We start from the raw sequence: 21,053 nt of genomic DNA on the forward strand, positions 1-21,053 counted from the left end.
GATTTCCCTGCAGGGTGATTGTTCACCTTCCTGTTAATCATTTGTTCATTCATTGCTTTTCAACATATTTCTCCATCACTCTGCAAATTGCAAAACACAATTTTTTATAATAAGTGATTTTTTGTGCTAGGGGAACAGAAGATTTTAATCTAATTACACAAACCTAAATTTCCCATTATGTGCAAAATATTGACAGTCTGGAGGTACTCTAACTTTGTGACAATACACAATACAAACATAACAGACACTAACCCTGCAATCCTATGTACTCTTACTGGGCATAAGCCCAATTAAATACATCAAGACTTCATTCAAAGAAAATTCTGCATAATATTAGGCTGCATGTCCCATGAATTACATAAGTATTTTTTCAAAAAAAGATCCCAGTTGTTTTAGGAGAATTTTGTGTTAGGCATTTCTTTACAGAACAAAGTCTTTGTCTGAGCAAAAATTACCATATAAATTTAATATTAAAGGTATGTGTTGTTCTTTTCTTGGTAAGCTTCCAACCAAGTTCTGTTGTATTTTAGGCAGATGTCATAGTGGCCAGTCCTTTCCTGAAATATGGTGACGAACCCTACACTTTGCAGTACGGTGGATGTGGGGAACGGGGGCGATACATTCATTTCACATCTAACTTCCTGACAAATGATGGTTTGCTTGATGTTTATGGATCACGAGGTAGTATCTGTTAATTCAGATTAAATTGTCTGTTTTTATTATTAAAATGTTAAATAGTCAAGTGTTCAAAAGATAATATGAACTGTGATTGCCATTTCCATAATACCCCTCAATCTGAAGCCATTAACGACTTAAAATGTACTTAGCTGAGGAACATCCTGTTCTGTAAGAGCTCAAGGTTTACAGAGGAAGCTCAGCCATGTTCCACCAATAGGCTAAGTCAATAATTCAGGTCGATGGTCTGAGTCAGAAATTCAAGGCGAGACTCCATGGCAGGGATCCACAGTCCTACTGATGCAGCTTTGATTGATTGATTGATTGCCTTTTTACTCCACCCTTTCTCCAGAAGGAGCCCAGGGTGGCCAACACATTGACAAAATAATTTAACAACAGAAAGCTATACAAGATACTGTCTCTGGAAATACTTAGACTGAACAGAAACTTTGTATACGTTGAGTTGACCTGCAGTGTAGTAAGCCTCATCTCCCCAGTGGAGGTGTCTGGTTGTTAAAGGACCTTCTCCTAGTCCTTCTGTAGTAGGTTCTGACTCCTGTGGGGTTGAAGAGACAGGGATACTGTGTGGGACCCTTCTTCTGAATCAATGGGGGGGGCTATGTCCTCTGGCTGGGAGGGTCCTGAAGAAGCTCCTGGAAATTCTTCCCTCAAGAATGAAGCTGGAGCCTCCTCCTCCTCTGAGTTGTCTGTTGCACAGTGCATGGTTCCGTGGGTCATGATAAGGAAAGCCAAATCAAAATGTATTTATCTGTTAAACAGTAGAAATATAGTTGTATCTTCCAACATTTCCTCAGCAGCACAACTTATTAAAAAAATACGGGAGCTTCCCAGATTAAAAAGGCTATCCCTTTTATAGGTACTTAATTGCTGGTATGGTTGCAAAGAATTTCCAATTTTATTTTAGAATTCTTTGGGGAGATGTTATATCCACTGTCTACCTAACTGTATATTGTACATTTTAAAAAAATGTCACAATTAGGTTTTTTACTGGTTTTCCACAGGCAAAGTTTTTGTCCATGAGTGAGCTCATCTCAGATGGGGTGTCTTTGATGAATATAACTATGATGCACCTTTCTATAATACTGGAGTAAACAACAAGCCTGAAGCAACAAGGTACCATCCGAAATGTCTGTCTGCTACTGACATGTCTGTTCTTTTATAGGTGGTATTTGCCTTGGGCTTGTTACATTGGTTGTGGTGTGGATTACTGTCTAGAGCACTGTTCTTCAACCTTGGGTCCCCAAATGTTATTGGATTACAACTTCCACCATCCTTTGCCATTGGCTAAGCTGGCTGGGGTTGATGGGAGTTGTAGTCCAACAACATCTGGGGACCCAAGGTTGAAGAACAGTGGTGCACTAAAGGATTGACCTGCAATTTGATGATATACAGAAGAGATTTCTTATTAGGACAAAGTGGGGCAATGTCCTGCCTCCCCTCACCCCCAGCTAGTGCCCACTCTTTCTCTGCCCACCTCCTTATTATCAGTTAGCTCATTCATTCTCTCTGGTCACCATTTTCAGTCTCTGCCTCTGGTGGCTTATCACCTGCAGTCCTACAATGCACACATGCATTCATGAGCAATCACTGTGTGTTGCTAGGTCCCACCCTGGTCTCCAGAGGGAAGGTGAAACTCTTGTCTCTGGCATCTCTGGTACAGAAAATCAACTTTTAAAACAAAATTTTGTCCTGCCCTTCCTCCCAAAGGAGCCGAAGGCAGAAATATATGCAATATATTTGTAATATATGATCTGGTTCTCTTTGAAGAAGCTCTTCAGGAGTTGGAAGTCTATGTATGTTTCTTTTTTTGTCCTAACATCTCAACAAGAACATGTACAACACAGACCAATTTGAGTGTGCAAGTCTGGAATCTTGACTCTAGGTCTGCACAGTGGTGCTTACAAAAAGAGTGCATCTACTATGGATGCAGAGAGAAAAGAGGGGGAAATATTTGCTCTTTCCCCATACCACAGGCCTGTCATCTCCCATCTCTTACCCTTCTTCCTTTCAGTCTCATGTGTGTCTGTGTGTGTGTGATATATATTAAGGCATACCCTTGCATATAGCTAGATACAGATAGTTAAATAATCTTACACATGCCTACTCAGAGGTAGAGATGGAAGGCTCTGTCAATTTTAGTTCTCTCTGTTTCTCTTTTTTCCAATCTTAAATTCAGTTCTGCCGCAATTTGTATTTTTTTTAAAAAAAAATCCTCATGAAAAATGTCAGCACTTTGGTGTACATTTCTCCAAATAAACACATTTTGTATGCAGTTTTAACTAATTAACACATTTTGGCAAACAATTTCTCCTAATATAATGCATTTTTGAATGTTATTTACACTAGAATAAATTAAACCAGAACTGCCATTAGAAGCTAAAATGATGAAACTGAGGTTATCATACTTTGGACACATCATGAGAAGACACAATTCACTAGAAAATACAATAATGCTGGGAAAAACAGAAGGGAGTAGAAGAAGAGGAAGGCCAAGCAAGAGATGGATTGATTCCATAAAGGAAGCCACAGACCTGAACTTACAAGATCTGAACAGGGTGGTTCGTGACAGATGCTCTTGGAGGTCACTGATTCATACGGTCGCCATAAGTCGTAATCGACTTGAAGGCACATAATAACAACAAATTCATTTGTATGCACATTTCTCCTAATAATGTGCATTTTCTGTTTGGAGAACTGCATTGCAAAAGTTGGATAAGTTCAAATTTCAAAGAACTGCTGTGTTTTGGTTCTCATATTGTTTTGGAAAGTGCAACTTTAGTAGATTTGGTTTGAACTGAGAACTGAATCAAAGTTCCTCTTCAACCCTACTCAGAAGTAAAACCCATCAAGTGCAATGAGGCTGACTCCCAGATAGGGACAGAGTCCATTTGGTGCTCTGATTTGGATCTTGTTACACCCACTTTGCAGGTGGTTATGGTTTGCGTTCATTTAATTTCTGCCTGCCTTCCCTTTTATGGTTTCTTTTTTCCATCCCAAGAAATAATAATGCTCCTATTGTTCTTTCATTGAAATGCCCAGAAGGAAATGGGAGCAACCTAAGCGCCTCTCACTTAAGAGCTCTTTTGCTGTCTCCCTCCCCCACTTCCCCCCTTCTCTGCACCTCTGCCTTCCTACTTTCCCTCTGCAACCTCCTCCATTTTTTGGTCCCTTTAAATTCTCTCTCTCTCTTTGTCTCTCTCTCTCTCTCTGTGTGTGTGTGTGTGTGTGTGTGTGTTTGTGTATATCTGTGTGTGTGTGTGTGTGTGCGCAAGAGAGAGAGAGAGAGCATGTGTGTGTGACAGGAAGGCTCTTTCTTTCCCCGATTATTGCCTCTGCTGTTGCTATTAGCATTGCAACCCCTTGCAATCTTACACATGAAGTCATATGGGCCTGTCTGCTGCTCTGCTTTGGATCATCAGCTGTTTTCAAGGAGCCAATGTGTCTCCCCCCTTCTCTCTTCCTTCACTCTACTCACCCTCTTCCCTCCCATTTCTTGTGATTGTGTGTGTGTGTGTGTGTAAGGATAAGTGAGAGGCGGAAGGAGGAGATGGGAAGGGGTGATAAGAGGCTCCCCTGCAAATTTAATATATTCCCCTGCCTGGTGCCACTGCTTTTTCTGTAGACCTCGTTAAGGGGAAGATCAACCTGCAAAGTCCCAGCTCTGAAAGCAAGCGCTTTGGGGACAAGAAGGAGGAGGGAAGGTGACAGAGGTGGTGGAGACCCTGAGGTGATACTTGAAAGGGTTTAAAATCCAGTGTTGGAAAAATCTACAGAAGGTTGCAGGCAACAAGGTCTGTTCGTAAAGCCAGGACATTTGCAGATTGTAACAAAGTCTGGTCTCAAGTCCAAAATTTGATAAATTCTCAGCCATCCCTACTCCCAGATAAGTGGGTAGAGGAGAGCATTCTTAGCTGATTTTAATAGGACTCACATGTGTGAAATCGTCTGAAGGATTGCTGTCTAAATTCTAAAGAAACATTGCAATCTTTTGTTAAATAAAACATCCGCATGCTAGGATTTTGTCCCAATAGGAATCATGGAATTTCTCCCAAAATGGTCACTTTAATATTATCACCACCACCACAACATAACAACAACATATTAACCTATTGTAATACTGTATGTAATTACAGATTAACATATTGTAATTGTAATAGGAACAGTAAGAGCAAGCAAGGTTTCAATGAAATAAAAGGCAGTTGAGAATGTACCTTTTCAAGAAGTGAGCCAGAGAATCCATTCGAGCAGTTGTCCCTCTTATCTTGAGTACATCTGTCTGCACTATTGCCCAGCTCTCTTTGGGTACAGTTGAAGCATTGTACAGGGAACCACTCCTACAAAATTAGCTGCAAGGTCCCCAACTTTCTCCATAATTTTGCAGTGAGGAAACAATAGCAGCGGGTGTCCATTTAATGTGGTGCGGTGGAGACAGGACCTGTCACACAGTTTTTCTCACGTACTCACATATACCTGGTCGCACTTAATGCAGACACACACTCTCCCTTTCACCCAACGCACATGTGTGCATGCGCGCACACAAGCACGCACCCCTTAGAACATAAGAAGAGACTGCTGGATCAGGCCACTGGCCCATCTAGTCCAGCATTCTGTTCTCGCAGTGGCCAATGCCCATGGGAAGCCCCCAAGCACAACCTGAGTGCAAAGAGCACTTGTCCCTCCTGTGGCTTCTGGTAACTGCTTTTCAGAGGCATACTGCCTCTGACTGTCATAAGTGGTGGTCCTTAGAGTCACTGAGCCTTGTCAGGAGGAGAGGTGGTAACCTACTTCTCCCCTGCATATGTACCACATGAGGCATTTTTGTAGACCACATGGCAGCAGCAGGATTTTTTTTTTTTTGCTGGCACTGCTCTGCTCCTATGAGTTTAGCAGCAGCCTGATACATAAAATAAATATATAAGCCAATGGATGCTGCATTCCTATGCACTAAGATGTTAATCACCTTGATCACAGTGGGATTCACTTGTTGACACTGAATTTTTAACTTGTTCATAAATGATCTTCCAGCTCAGGCTGGAAGTCCCACTCCCCTAACTGATGTAGCCTTGCCATGAATAGCTTCACTTGCTTTTTCTGCATATGAGGCTGCTGTTAAGGGTACAGGAGCATGGCCAGTAGATAAAATGAGGGGAAAGTGGCTACATCCATCTTTCACTGCTGACAGCTCATGCAAGTGTACATAGTGTACTTAGAACAGGTGTGGGGAACCTTTGGCCCTCCAGATGTTGCTGAACCAAAACCCCCATCATCCCTGTGGCCAAAACAAAACAAAACAAAAAAGATGGAAATGGATGTTGCCCTCCCCCACCCCCCAAAGCATAAGCCCCCATTTTTCCCATTGTAAAACATGATATCCAAGGGATGGTAAGGTTTGCTCTTGCACACTTTCACTGCAACTTCTTTCTTTCTTTTTTTTAAAGGTATGCATACACAGGAACAGAAATGCCTATGTGCAGTCCCAGAACAGGAAAAGGTACTGGAGGCTGGGGAAGAAGTGAGTGAGGGGAGGGACTATACGCCCACACACATGAACGCATGCACACATTCCTTCAGGTTCCACTCACATATGTGTTGACAGCAATTAGTGGAATAGCAACTAATAACCTGTGACTGAAAAAAAATAGAATGTGTGGAAGCTAATGTACCGATCGAGTACACATAAAAATAGGATCTGAACCACGTGTTTGTGATATAAAGCCCCTGTCTGGAAACAACCAATTTATTCAGCATCTCCATTCATTACTTATAGTTCTACAATTTGATCTTCTACTGTATGCGTGCTAGTGGGCACTGGATTTATCTTAGAAGTAGTGGCATGGCAGAAAACAACAGCACTATTTATATCAGCGTGTAATTATTTCTTGACTTTAAAGTTGACTAACTATACCTGTTGCTATTATATTGATTAGATGCTCAGATGATATCACTGGTAAATACATAGTCCCACTTGGCAGAGGAAATACAGAACATGCAAAGTTGACCAACGAACTCAGCTGTATGAACCTGGATGCCAATTTATTCCAAACAAACATCAAACTACTCCAGCATCTATAATGTACATGCAAAACCTCCCTTCAGTAAGTATGATAAATCTCAGTTGGGATTCATTATTATCCAATGTATGTCTTCAAAAATGCAAGATTTTTTGCTAAATTAAATATGAAATTTGGAGATTGTAGTTTCAATTCCTGCCACTAATATAAAGATGTTTCTGGTTCATTCACTAAGAAGATCATACCAGGGCTGGAGAGAAATAGAATTTCAACTAAAAATTCATGACATTGACCCAGTAATTCAAGGGAAAACAATTTCATAAAATAGACCCATCACCAACTTTGGTTCTCCAAATCATTTCATGGACTCTTCACCACATTTACTTGAGAGTAAGCAATGGAAACTGGTGGTTCTGATGACAGTGGTGCAGTGAATCTGTTCTGGGTTTTAGCCTGAATGTTCAAGGAGCTGTCCAAGGTGCTGAAACCTGCCCCCAAAATAGGTTTGGCACCATGGACAGCTCCTTGAAAGTTCGGACTAAAACCTGGAGTGGATTCACTGCCCTACTGACATTAGAGCTACCAATCTCCACTGAGAGTAAGTATAGTTGAACTCATAGGGCTTAATTAGTAGGGCTGTGCACCAGATTTGGCCAAGGAACAAACAAAACACCAAATCGGGTCAATTCAGGGGGATCCTGGCATTGGTTGAGTTGGGTTGAGATAGCCCTGGATTTCTTTGGGTTGGATGGCCCAGAATGATCTAGGGCTGTCAGGGGGTAAAAGCAGGAAGGAGATGCTTGTTTTGGGTGCAAAGAAGGAGAAATTGCAAAAAGAGAGGCACCTACCCAACCAGCTGGCAGCTGTGTCTGCCAAGGAGAAGGGGGTGGATGCCTTTGGGTGTGACCTTTCCCACCCTACTTCTCATTCTAGCCAGGTCTGCCCTTCTTCCTGCCCATTACCTCACCCCCTGAGGTAGCACCACAATGGATGGAATCTTCCATTTACTAGCTGGTAAGTGGAGGATTCAAGGAGCAGCACTGTTCTAAGTCAGGAGGGGGACAAAGGGAGATACAGCATCTCCTCCTTCACCCCGATGTTTAATTCAGGTTTTTAAAACTCTAATTAAAGATTACCCTTGCCCTGAATTGATCCAGGGCTGGATCCGGGATGGGTGGCTCCTGGATTGCCACAGTGCAGGTCAGCCCAATCCAGGCCTCCCGAATCAGTGCTATGGGGCAGACGGGGGAGTCTGTGCACAGTCCTGCTAATTGATCATGCACATACTAATTAGTCATGCACAGTTAATCTGTGATTCCCCCTTCCCCTGCAAAAGTGACATAGAACATATTTTAAACCTTCAAATAAAGTATATTTGGGATTTTTACTAAACAAAATGTTTAAAAAAGGTTTCCTAGTAGTTCAGGATTAAAAATACAATTGCATAGAATGGCACACTGTGACTTTATATTTTTCAACAAGCCAGCTTGATGGATTATTTAAGACATCTCTTGAATACAATGAGATCCTGGAGGAAGAATCCACCTACAGTGCAAAATTGTGTGTTTCTCTGGAGATAGTCAGCTGCTGTCGACTATAATAGTGGCCTACAGTGAGTGACAAAGGAGGCAGCCATTTTGTATGGCAGTGGCCATTTTGAAGTTTCCAAAAATTCAAAAAGCACCTCAGCACGGGGCTTTTTGGGAAAAAGAAAATGGGGGCTGCTCACATGTCCTTCCCCCAAAAAAGAAACCCTGAAATAATGCTGAAGCAAAATAGCCAGTTTTGAGGTTGAAAAGTGGCTGGGCAATAATCTTTGACAATTTAGTTCAAGCATTTATTCATCTCTGGCTTCTCTCCTTCCTCTTATTTTATTATTTATTTATTATTTATTATTTCGATTTATATACCGCCCTTAGCAAAAATAGCTCTCAGGGCGGTGAACAAACAAAGTAAAATACAATATATCATAATAAAAAACCACAAAAACATATACAAACAAACAACAACAAAAACGACAAAAACAAAATACAGCACAAATTAAAAAAATACAGATTAAAAGATATTTAATTAAAATATATTAAAAGAATCTTCTGATTCTTTCTTCTCCTTACTTTGTATTTCTGTAAACGTTGGGTTTGCTGTCAAGCCTGTTGATACCTTCCTCTTGTGTGCCCCCTCTTAGGCAGGTAAGACGAGCAGGCAGGCAGGGACAGAATAGGCAGGTAGGCGAGAGAGGGTGAGTGAGTAAATGGACAGTTATCAGGTGGGCTGGTGCCCAAGTGCTCTGCTGGAGCCAGTTGGTCCAGTTTACACCTGTCTATTTCCTTCTGGCTCGTGGCCTCATGGTCAGTTTGGCTGTGCTCCCTGCTAGCTGTGAGGGTACTGGACACTTAGGTTTCCACCGTTTATAAGATAGGGGATCTTCTTGCCTGGTGAGGTGCTTGGACCTTGATCTACAGTGAGGGGCCTTCCTCTGCTTCCCTCAAGCTGTGAGGGTATCTCATTAACCACTGCTCTTTTTCGGAGGGAGAAAGGAGAAACAGCTTTTGGGGCAGCTGCTGAATCTTGGGTAAACTATGAGGAAGCTCTTGGGTACAACTAAACCTTCTCTCCTTTTCTGAGTCCTGGAATAGGGAAGAACCTGTTCCCTTTGAGGAAGGAGACAGCAGGGCCTTGCTTCAACAGGCAACCTTATTCCCAATACTTAAGGGAAATAGGTTGCATTCCTCCTCCCGCTGAGCGTGAACCATTTCAGAGCAGAGTGAGAACATGCTTAGCTTTTCTCTACCCAACTCTTTGGGCTTTTCTTTCAACCCCTTTTGAGGTTCCTCCCCCAATGTTTTTCTACTTCTGCATAACTCAGGGACTCCTCAAGTTGTTTTGTCTTACGCCTTGTTCTTGTGCATGGCTTTTGCCATTTTGATGTTTTAAGATGTTTTTAGTGTTTTTGTTTGCCATCCTGGATTCCTACTGGGAGGAAGGGCAGGATTTAATTTTATTATTGTTGTTGTTGTTGTTCTACTACTACTACAACAACAACAACATTTTTGGCTCTCCCTTGCAGTGATATATAGATATTAACTCATGACATAGGAAGTTAATGCCTCTGTGAGCCATGGGATCAGTAGGCAAACTGGAACAGACTCTTTGGAGACATTTGTCATTATGTTTCTGTGAGGTAAAGGGCAACTTATGCCTAGAACTAAAACCCACATCACACCCTGTAACCTTTTTTGTGTGGCAAAGAATGTCCACTTTTGCAACATCGCTTCACATGGAATGGCTGTCATAAAGTAGGAATTGCTAAGAAGGTTGTTATTTTGACCTATTCTTCTTATCTTTCATTTAGGTTACTCAGTTCTGTGACAAAAGTAACCATAATACTAAAGCAACAAATATGCAGAATAAACTATGCAATTACATGAGCACATGGGAAGTAATTATGAACTCTACTGACTTTGACAGTTCATCTCCAATGAGCAGTCCTCCACCTGAACCCATTATCACCTTGCTGCAAACACAGGAGAGAGTTTTGTGTCTAGTGCTTGATGTTTCTGGAAGTATGACTTTGGTAAGTCTGTGTTTTCCGTGCCCAGAAGAAATATTTCCAGACTCTTCCAGAATTATGGAATTAATGTCAATAGTCAAAACAAGTATCAACACAGCATCACCATCTGTAATAAATAGTATGCTGTATTAGAAATAACAAGCTAAATTTTATTCTGCCTCAGGTGTGGGGAACCTTTGGCCCTCCAGATGTTGCTGCATTACAACTCCCATCATCCCTGGCCATTGGCCATGCTTGCTGGGGTGGATGGGAGTTGTAGTTCAACATCTGGAGAGCAAAGACTCTTCACACACACTCTATCTTACCAGATAGGTTAATTTGGATATTTATCAAACTACAGTATCTAATTTATATAGATATTCTAGGGAAGGGATGGCTTTAGTATAGCACAAGGGCTGCTTGCAACCCTCAGACCAATATCATATTGGTGCAGAGGAACTCAGAGAAAGAGATGGAGTGTGGGAGGGAAAAAACATGGGGCGGTGGGAAGCCAAAATGGATGGAACAATGGAAGGAGGAAGGGAAAAATCCCACTACATGCAATCAATTCAGACCTCTGGCAAGATCAGTCTGGTCTTTCAGGTTTCTCAAATGTGCAGGAAGCTTCAACTATCACACAAGACTCACTGGTGCAGACGTTCACGATAAACAATCTTCAGATTAACTAATAACTTCAAAATAGCAAATAAAAACAAGATTCTGGAGATGAATTGATATTTGCCTAAGAGATAACAATGTATAAACATTTGTACAACAGAAAGCAAAACTATGTTGTGATGAATATTCTCCAAGAGCACAATCCATGGGACAAACCCCACTGAAGGGAGTGGTGCTCTTGTGTACCTCCCATCCATTTCAATGGAGCCTGTACAGGAAAACGTCCAGATGAATTATGTCCTACATCACAGCATGGATGAGATTATTTGGATACTCATATACCTTCTGGATTTGTCTATATTCATACATGTTTATCAAGCTTTCTTTTTTAAGTATACTGATCTATTGTATTTTTAATATTTTTTGTTTCCTGACATTAATTGAATGCTGTTTTTTATACATATGCAGAATGATCGCATTGGTCGACTGAAGCAAGCTGCAGAAATATTCCTCCTACAGATTATTGAAAAGGGTTCCTGGGTTGGAATTGTCACCTTTAATAACGCAGCAACAGTTCAGACTTATTTGCAACAGATCAGCAGAGACAGTGAGCACAAAACAGTTGCAGCCTATCTGCCTACCACAGCTCATGGTGGAACTAGCATATGTGCCGGACTGCAGACAGGATTTCAGGTGAACTGTAAAATGTTCCAGATTGTTTTACTCCTATGCTTCAGCTTAATAGGGTAGCCAGATATAAAAGAAGGCATGGCTTGTCTGCATATAATACATCAGGGTATTCAGCAGGTGTAGCTTCTCCTATAAACCAGCTCAGACCAGAAAAAACAGAGATGCTGTTAGTAGGTGGTTTCATGACCCAGATAAGTGGTCTTCAACCAGTTCTGGCTACTTTCTCAATCCCCTGCAAGATCAGGTTTGTAGCATGAGCATGCACCTAGGGTTATATTCAACATAGTCCTACTCAGAGCAGACTCATTGAAATTAATGAAACCAAATTAGTCATGTTCATTTTAGTAGAGAGCCAGTGTGGTGTAGTGGTTAAGGTGTTGGACCAGGGCTCGAATCTCCACATAGCCATGAAGCTAACTGGGTGACCTTGGGCCAGTCACTGCCTCTCAGCCTCATGAAAACCCTATTCATAGGATCGCCATAATTTGGAATCGACTTGAAGGCAGTACAGTACAGTAGTATTCATTTTAGTGGGTCTACTCTAAGTAGGATCAGCATTGAATGCTACTCCTAGACTCATTACAGTCACTGGAGGCACAAGCGGCTGCCGTGGGTTGGAGTGCCTTCCATCAGCTTTGGCTTCTATGGTCTTTGCTCTGGTAACCTCACAGTGAGATCATTTGTTATTGTTTATTATTGAATTTATATCCCGCCTTTCCTCCAAGGAGGTCAAGGTGATATAAATGTTTATCCTCACAACAACTCTGTGAGGTAGGTTAGGCTGAGTGATTGTATAGCCCAAGGTTAGCCAGTGAGCTTCATGACTGAGGGCTTATCCAAATGGAGCGGGATAATCCACGGTTTCCATATTCGGTTTGTCATCTGATAGTCCTTACTTTGCCTTTTAGTTCGCTCTTTCCCAATTTAAAAAAGATGCTTTTTTGCACCCGCACCTGCAGCGGTAAGACCCCTACATTCTTTTTGCTTTTTCCAAGCTCCGCCTCTAAAACCTCCCCCTATCAACCAATTGGTCAGCAAAAAAATTACGTATGCTCCTCTCCCCCTTTGCAACAAAGCACAATATGGCTGTAAAGGAGTTCTCACCTCGGAAGGAAAGGCTGCTGGTCGGATTCACGCCTGCCTTGCCATGGAGAATGAAATTGACACCCTTTTCTTGTTTGCATTTGCGATATTACACTTAAATGAATGTATGCTTTTCTGCCTTCATTGATATTTAAGGAGATACACACGCTGGAAATGCACTTATTTCTCCAAAAAAGCAAGAAACGTGTCCCCCCCCTTCTCCCTTTCCTTCCCACAGAGAATGAAATTGACAAAGCTTTCCGGAGCAGGCTTGAAACCGACCAGAAGCTCTTTTCTTGTTTGCATTTGCGATTTTACACTTAAAGGAATGTATGCTTTTCTGATTTGAAGCAAAAACCCCAGCAAGTAGAATGAAATTGACAAGGCTTTGGGAGGCAGGCTGAAACCGACCACCACCCCTTTCTCGCTTGCTGTGCATCTCACCCAGAGCGGCCGCCCAGTTTGCAGGCTGGCAAAAAATAAAATGCATCTGCGCAGTAGTTGCAGACCCCCCCAGCACCCCACCATTGCGATGATTGGTTCAATTTTCCCTGGCTTATTCTCGCACATGCGCAAAAGTGCAGATACATGATTGGCTGGAATGAGAAGGGGCAAGGGGAAACACCCAAGAACTGCCCATCAGCTGTAAAGTCCGCGGTATTGTATCCTACCTCCTGAAGGCACAGCGGATGATTCCCGATTTTAAACAGCAAATCGCATTTTTGCCGGTATTTCAAGGAGCGGATTTAACCCGCGAAAATGTGTAACAGCACGAGACGTCATTTGGATGACTGAAAAATAATGAACACACATAGCGGGCGTGTCACACATTTTGTAGTCATCTGGATGAGCCCTGAGTGGGGATTTAACCACTAGTCCAGCACTGTAACCACACTACCTTTCCCACTGCAATGCATTAGATGTAGGACTGCCTTTGAAGATGGTCCAGAAACTGTAGCTGATGCAGAATTCAGCAGCCAGAGTATTAACTGGGACCAGATGGTCTGAGCACATTACACAGCTTCTGGCCTGGCTGCACTGGTTTTCAGGCCAAATTTAAAGGTTTTAACCTACAAATCCTTCCATGGCTTGGAACTGCAATATCTTGTGTGATGCTTTCTCCCGTATGAGCTTACTCAGATTCTGACGTCATTGGTGAAGGGCTTCCTCTGAGTGCCTTCTCTGGCGCAAGTCCAGAAGAGAAAGAACCTTTTTAGTAATGTCTCCCCTGCTACCTACATTAACATATTTTCAGCACACACACCCTCCAGGTGAAGAAGTTCATCTCTTCCCCCAGGCATTTCCTTTGTGACATCTTCTGTTGTTTTTTGGAGGGCATTTCTTTAGTTGTGCTGTTAGGGATTGGGGGTTATTATTTCAACAGTAGTGTATGATCACTTAGTGCTTTTGCTGTTTATTCTGTTTTTATTTTTTTATGTAACTTTGCATTTGAATTGCATCCATCCTTCGTTGTAAGCAGAGCTTGGAAAAGTTACTTTTTTGAACTACAACTCCCATCAGCCCAATCCAGTGGCCATGCTGGCTGGGGCTGATGGGAGCTGAAGTTCAAAAAAGTAACTTTTCCAAGCTCGGATTGTAAGTCACTTTGGGACTTTTTTGTATGAGGCAGGTGTGGGGAACCTCTGACCCTCTGGATGTTGCTGAAATACAACTCCTATTATCCCTGGCCATTGACTATGCTTGCTGGAGTTGATAGGAGTTATAGTTCAACAACATCTGGAAGGTCAAAGGTTTCCTGTACCCGAAATAAAGGAATGAACAAGCAGCAATAGCTATTAAAGTCACAGGAGTCCTGTCCCCTTGTGTATTTGGCCATCCTACAGTTAATGCACAACTAATATTATTCATTCTGTTTATGGTGACCCAAATATCTGACCCCAAACTGTTGCCTTTCTTGCCACATTCTCCCATCACCCAAACAGCAATCTTTTGTGGTTGAGAATTTGAATTTCACGTAGCAGTGTCATCTGAAATGGGAACAGTGGTCACATTAACTACTCCTCAACTTAGAATTAAAGCATCTGCTTCTTGCACAGGACTCTTGATACAAGATAATTTTTTTCAGTGGCTGAGTACTTCCCAAATGCGTAATTTGAATGGAGGAAAGTTCATAGAACTCTTGAAAAATGTGGCAGCGGAAGCCAGACTACCTTTGTGCCCACCACAGTGCCCTGCCATATTTTTGGATCCCCCCCCTTTTAAGGTCTAACTACATGTTACGGTGAGCATGTTTTAAAAACGTCCTTAACACTGTCACTTTTATTTTGAAGGAAAAGGAGCTGTTGCTGGTAAGGAGGTGGGATCATACAGTTAATAACAGCCTCTTCTCCCTTCCTCTGCCCTGCAGTAGAGACAGGAAAAGAGGTGGGGAGCAGGATCCCCTCCTATCGGTGGCTGGTGCCCATTAGATTGGCTGGAGTGGCTTGGCAGACAAGAAGGTCATATGGGTGGGTCCAAGAATGTCTGCTTTTCTCCCCATCCTTGCAAAGACACTGTGGAGCAAGGGAAGGCAACTGTTGCTCCTCCATTTTTTGCTATGTGCCTGGGATGAAATCAGTTGGGAGTGCTGAGGGGGGCAGTTGCAGTGTCTTCAGTAAGGGGAGGTGTGGTGAGAGAGGAGGGTCAAGCCCAGTGAAGGGGACCCAGCACAGGCAGGGGAAGAAATTGGGTTGTGAGATTAGCCAGCCCTCGAATCTGCAGTTACTGCTATTGAATGCCAGGTTGGCTTTAAGATGTCTCTCGTCCACAATTTAATGGTTGATGAGGAAGCCAACTTGGTTTGAATTACTGAGACCTGGGTGGGTGGAGAATTGGTGCAGCATTGGTGTGTGTGTGTGCGCGCTGTAGTCTATAGGAATTCCATCTCTCTCTCCAGGCTTCCTGTCTGCTTGGATGGGGATCTAGAGTGTCTGTACCTGATGTTGGGACAGATTAGGGATTCTGCATTTATCGCCCATTTCGCTGCCCAGCAGTCTCCCTGCCTGAACTGACAGAGGTGGTCCCTGAGGTAGTATTGAGGACTTCCTGATTGTTGGTTTTGAGGGACTTCAACATCCATGCCAAGACCACTAAATCTGGGGCATCATAGGGCAACCATGGGGCTGTCCCAACATGTCATCAACCCGACGCATATGGCAGCCAAACCCTGGATCTGATTTTCTTGACTGGGCAAGAAGAGCATGATCTGAGAGTGGTCTATATTATCATCAGTCCCTTGTCATAGATCAACTTCTGTTGAGATTTAGGCTTTAGGTGGCATTTCCCCTCTGCATAGATGAATGGCCGGCTCTTGTAAGCTGATGGATCCAATTGGTTTCCAGGCAGTTCTGGGGGATTTTCCAGTGACCACTACTCCTGTCAAAGGCCTGGTTGACCTTTGGGATACAGAGATGACCTGGCCTCTTGACAAGATCTCCCTTGAGTGCTTGATAGAGCCCACTTGGCTCTGGCATACTACCAGAGTTTAGGGCAATGAAACAGGGTGGGCGATAGCTTGAATGCAAGTGGACAAAAACTCCCGATGAATGCAGATGAACTCTAGTGAGTGCCCATTATTAAGTCAGTGAAGAAGTACTTTGCTGTTTCTATTGAATCCTCACTCTGCTGTTTTTGGCTAGTATGGTGCCTCTTACAATCTGGCCCAGGGGAGGTGGTAGAACCAGTGGTGACCCATTGTTACTTGTTCAGAAGGCATTTTGAGGATAAAATTGGATGCATTTGCCAGGGCCTTTGTTTATTTATTTATTATTTGATTTATATCTCACCTTGTATTCTTGGATGAATTTCAGTTGGTATAGCTTGAGGATGCTGACAAACCACTTAGATCAGTGTAAGCGACCCTGTGTGCTCTGGATCCTTGCCCCTCATGGCTGATAAAAACTAGAAAGGAGAGTATGGCCGGCTGGGACAGGGAGGTGACTGATGCCTCTCTATGAGAGGAAGTGGTCCGGCTTGCCTAAGAGCAGCAGTGGTAAGGCCACTCCTTAAGAAATCCTCTCTGGATTCAGAAAATTTAAATAACTAATGTCTGGTTGCAAATGTCCTCTTCCTGGGCAAAGTTCTTGAGTGGGTGGTTGCCAATCAGCTCTCTTGGTTGAGACCAATTTTCTATACCCATTTCAATTGGGGTTTAACCTTGATTTTGGCACAGAAACTGCCTTGGTCGCCCTATATGGTGATCCCTGTGGGCTGAAGAGAAACAAGGGAATGTGACCCTGCTGATTCTCTTTGATCTCTTAGTGGCTTTTGATACCATCAACCATGGTCCATGATATCTTCCTAAAGAGGCTGCCTGAATAGGACCCAGATGGAATTGCACTGCAGTGGTTCCAGTCCTATTTGGATGGCCATCTCCAGAGGTGCTTGGAGGATGCTGCTTGGCCCTTTTGTGCCTTCATTATGGGGTTCGACAGAGATTTTATCCCCCATGCCATTTAACATCTAAATGGAACCACTGAGTTTGGTCATACACAGATTTGAAGTCATCAATATGCTGATGACGTGCAGCTCTATTTCTCCTGTATGTCTGCAGGTTTGGCAGTGGATGTGCTGGACTGGTGTCTGGCTTCGGTAATGGACTGGATTAGAGCCAATAAACTGAAGCTCAAACAGATAAGACTGAGGCACTGTTTGCTGGCAGTTCCCACGACCAGATGGGTGGGGTTTAATCTGTTCTGGAAGGGGTTGCCCTCTCCTAAAGGAGCAGGTGTGTAGCTTGGGGGTACTTCTGGATCCACTTCCATCACTGGAGGCACGAATGGCTTTGGTGGCGTGGAGTGCCTTCCATCAGCTTCAGATCTTGGCCCAGCTGCAACCTTATCTGGACAGGGTTAACCTAGCTTCAGTTGTCTGTGCTCTGGTAACCTCTAGGTTAGATTACTGCAATGCGTTATATGTGGAGCTGCCTTTGAAGACCATTTGGAAATGAGACCCAGTGCAGAATTCAGCATTCAAATTACTGAATGAGACCAAAAGGTCTGAGCATATTACACTGATTCTGGCCTGACTGCACTGGCTACTGTTTAGTTTCCAGGCTCAATTCAAAGCAATAGTTTTGATCTATAAAGCCTTAGGCAGCTCAGGACCCCAATACCTAAAGGTCCTTCTCTCTTCACATAAACTAGTGCATATCCTGTGGTCTCCATGAGAGGCTCTGCTCCGTGTTCCTCTCCTGAGGGAGGTACAAAAGGTAGCCACACAGCAACAGGCCTTTTAAGTGGTGGCCCCCCATTTGCACTTACCATGAAAATGTGCCTGGAGCCATGATTGTCAGTTTTTAGATGTCAGGCTAAGATTTTTTTATTTACCTAGGACTTGTAAGCTGTGGTGCTCATTTTTTAGTGGGGTGAGGTAACACGTGTCCTTATTGTGTTGTTGAATTATAAGCCCAAACAGTATCCCGTGGCTTTTTCATTATGTGAAAAACTTATTCTAATATTGCTGCTACAATTTTAAAAGTTCTTTTTCACACAGGTGTTTATCCAAAAGTTTAAAAGTACCAAAGGCTGTGAAATTGTGCTCTTGACAGATGGAGAAGATGGGGGTGTAAGTTCTTGCTTTAATGAAGTTCAAAGCAGTGGGTCTATAAGTCACACCATTGCTTTGGGGCCAAGGGCTGCAAAAGAACTAGAAATGTTGGCTGACATGACAGGTATGTCAAAATCTTACCAGACTCTTCTATGCTACCCAGTAGCAGCTGGTGTCTCCCCAAAAAGTGACTTTACTACAAGGCCCAGCTACCCTGCGAAGCTCCTCTTATCCACACAATATTACTACTTGGTCCACCAATGGAAACTCTTATTTCAACCATGATAACTAAATGAGATCTCCATATTCAAAAGCAGTACACTTCTGAGTAACAGGGAAACCCTTCTGACCTCATTTTCTGCTTGTAAGTTTCCAACAGGCATTGGGTTGTCCACTGTTGGAAACAGAATGTGGGCCTCGATTAGGGATGGGTGAGAAATTCAATCCGGTTTGCATTTCAAGCTGAATCTGTCAAATTCACACTTTCTGAAACAATACGAAAACTGAAACACAGCCATCCTTCACAATTTGCACTTCTTCAAATATTGCAACGCAATTTGCCAGCAAACAATGTTTACAAAAATGCTTATATTAGGAAGTGTGCATAAAAATGAATATATGAATGAAAATAGCATACAAATATGCATTGTATATTGACACTGCATGTTTTGCAAGCAATGTTGAGAAATTGCTTGCAAAAATGTGTACCTTAGTCAAAATTGCCTACAGAAAGGTGTAGGAGACAAGAGAAATTCACACTAAAACAATGGAGAATTTTCAACAGGATTTTGTTTTTTAAAGAAAACCCTTCAAACTGCTGCAGAAATGTGGAGAACTTAATTTAAGATTGGAAAAATAAGAAACTGAGAGAACCAAAAATGACAGATTTTCCCATCCCTAGCCTAGATGAAGACAAGTGATTGCCCAAGGATGCAAATTGAGGGACAAACTAGATACTGTTACTGAGAAGCCTGCCCCCCCCAAACTTCATCCTGTCTCTGCCTCTACATCTGCATTAATGATCAAGGTTATGGTTCAGACAACAGGGGTTTGAGTAGTCTGTGTTCTGCCTTGCTTTTAAATTACTGCACTTACCATTCTATAACCCTGCATTCTGACCACTGTTTGCCATTTTTGTGCGTGTTTGTGTGTGTAACCTTTGGCCTTGCAGATGTTGCTGAACTGCAGCTCTCATCCCCAGCAAAGGCTAGGAATGGTGGGAATTGTAGTTCAGCAATGTCTGGAGGACCAGAAGGTTTCCCACAACTGGATTAGAGTGTCATACTAGAACTGGGGAGACCAAGGTTCAGTCGCTCATTCAGCTACAAAGTTCACTGGGTGACCTTGGGCTAGTCTCTGTCATTCACTCTGACCTGCCTCACAGGATTGTTGTGAGGATAAATAGGATAGGGAAAATGGAGGAAAAGTTGGGTTACAAGTACAATAAATAAATAAATTTAGAGTTTTCCCCTTTCTGTTGAGCTCAGTGATGAAATTTTCCTTATGCCTGTTCTGTAGTGAATGCAAAATTACACTATTGGTGGCAGTATGCTTGGGTTCTGAAGGGATATGGATTTGGTGTAAGTCTGCGCCTTCCTTGCCCTGCCAGATCGCACCAATCCACTCCTTTTGGCTGCTATGCTCTTAAAGTTATGCCAGTAGTGGAGGTGTGCTGGTATAGTGTTGCACTGACGTCTGTCCAGCGGTGGTGATATTGTTATAGGATTGTGGGGGTGAGTTTGGATGGTATCTGTGAGGCCACTTCTAGCTTATAATTATGGACTGATGGACTGTTAATGCTGAAAACCCCTCCATCTTATGCTCAGAATATGGTCTAAAGGCACATGAGTCCAGCACCCTGCTGAAGCTAAGCAGGGATCAGGACTGGTCAGTGCCTGGATGGGAGACCACCTGGGAACCATATGTAAGCCGCCTTGGGTTTCTATCATGAAAAGAAAGACCGAGTATAAATGTAATAATAAATAAATAAAACCATATATCCTGGAAGACACCACAGTCTCTGCTGACTTTTCAAGGAAACCAAACCCTGGGTAAGCACTGCAACCCCTGGAAGTCTCACACTGCTTGGAGTTTGGGGTAGCCCACAACAGTATAATTCAAGTTCCTTCAGACAATGAATCTTGAATATAGGATTGTGCATTAAATAGTGTTCCCATGGTGATTTATAATCAAAATAAATATTCAGTAATGCAGTAATAAATAACAAAACTTGGCACACTTTCTTTTACTCACACACAGCACATTTATTTAAACCACAGAGCCACGTCATATGCATATTTGTTGAGGGGTGAATTTGGAGGAAATTGAATTAGAGGGGTGATGTTAGTAAGGATGTTAAATTGGGGGAATCATTTAATTTAAGATGACTTTACAGATGAATGGATGTGCTTCTAGAAGACACAGTAAAAAGGTATTACATTTTATTCTATTTAACAAATTATTCTAATAATTCTTTCAATCACATTTCAGGAGGTTTGAAATTTTCTGCCACTGATCGTTTGAATTCCAATGGCCTCATAGATGCTTTCAGTGGAATTTCTTCAGAAAGTGGAGATTTCAGTCAAAAATCTATTCAGGTTTGGATTGCAAAGATTTAAATTCAAGCAGCAGTTTATCATAAAGATTCAGATGCATTCAGCAGATTATTATTATTAGGCACTATACACAGTGTGAAAGCAATTCTACAGTACATATTTTGTTCTATTGTAGCAAATAGGAAAAGACCCAGGCAAAATTCCCAGAAAAAAGCAAACTGCAGAGGCAGATTTTGACAGAGCTTAAACAACATTTCAACATTTACTGGTCTAGTTGAATTGAATGTGTAACCATACAGACTG

General features: G+C 42.5%; 1 pseudogene; it reads left to right on the forward strand.

Moving 5' to 3' along the window:
* Positions 1–21,053, forward strand: part of LOC133386877 (calcium-activated chloride channel regulator 1-like) — a 39,812-nt pseudogene that overhangs the window by 3,192 nt on the left and 15,567 nt on the right.

The sequence above is a fragment of the Rhineura floridana genome, chromosome 6 (assembly GCF_030035675.1).
Source record: "Rhineura floridana isolate rRhiFlo1 chromosome 6, rRhiFlo1.hap2, whole genome shotgun sequence".
Taxonomy (NCBI): Eukaryota; Metazoa; Chordata; class Lepidosauria; order Squamata; family Rhineuridae; genus Rhineura; species Rhineura floridana.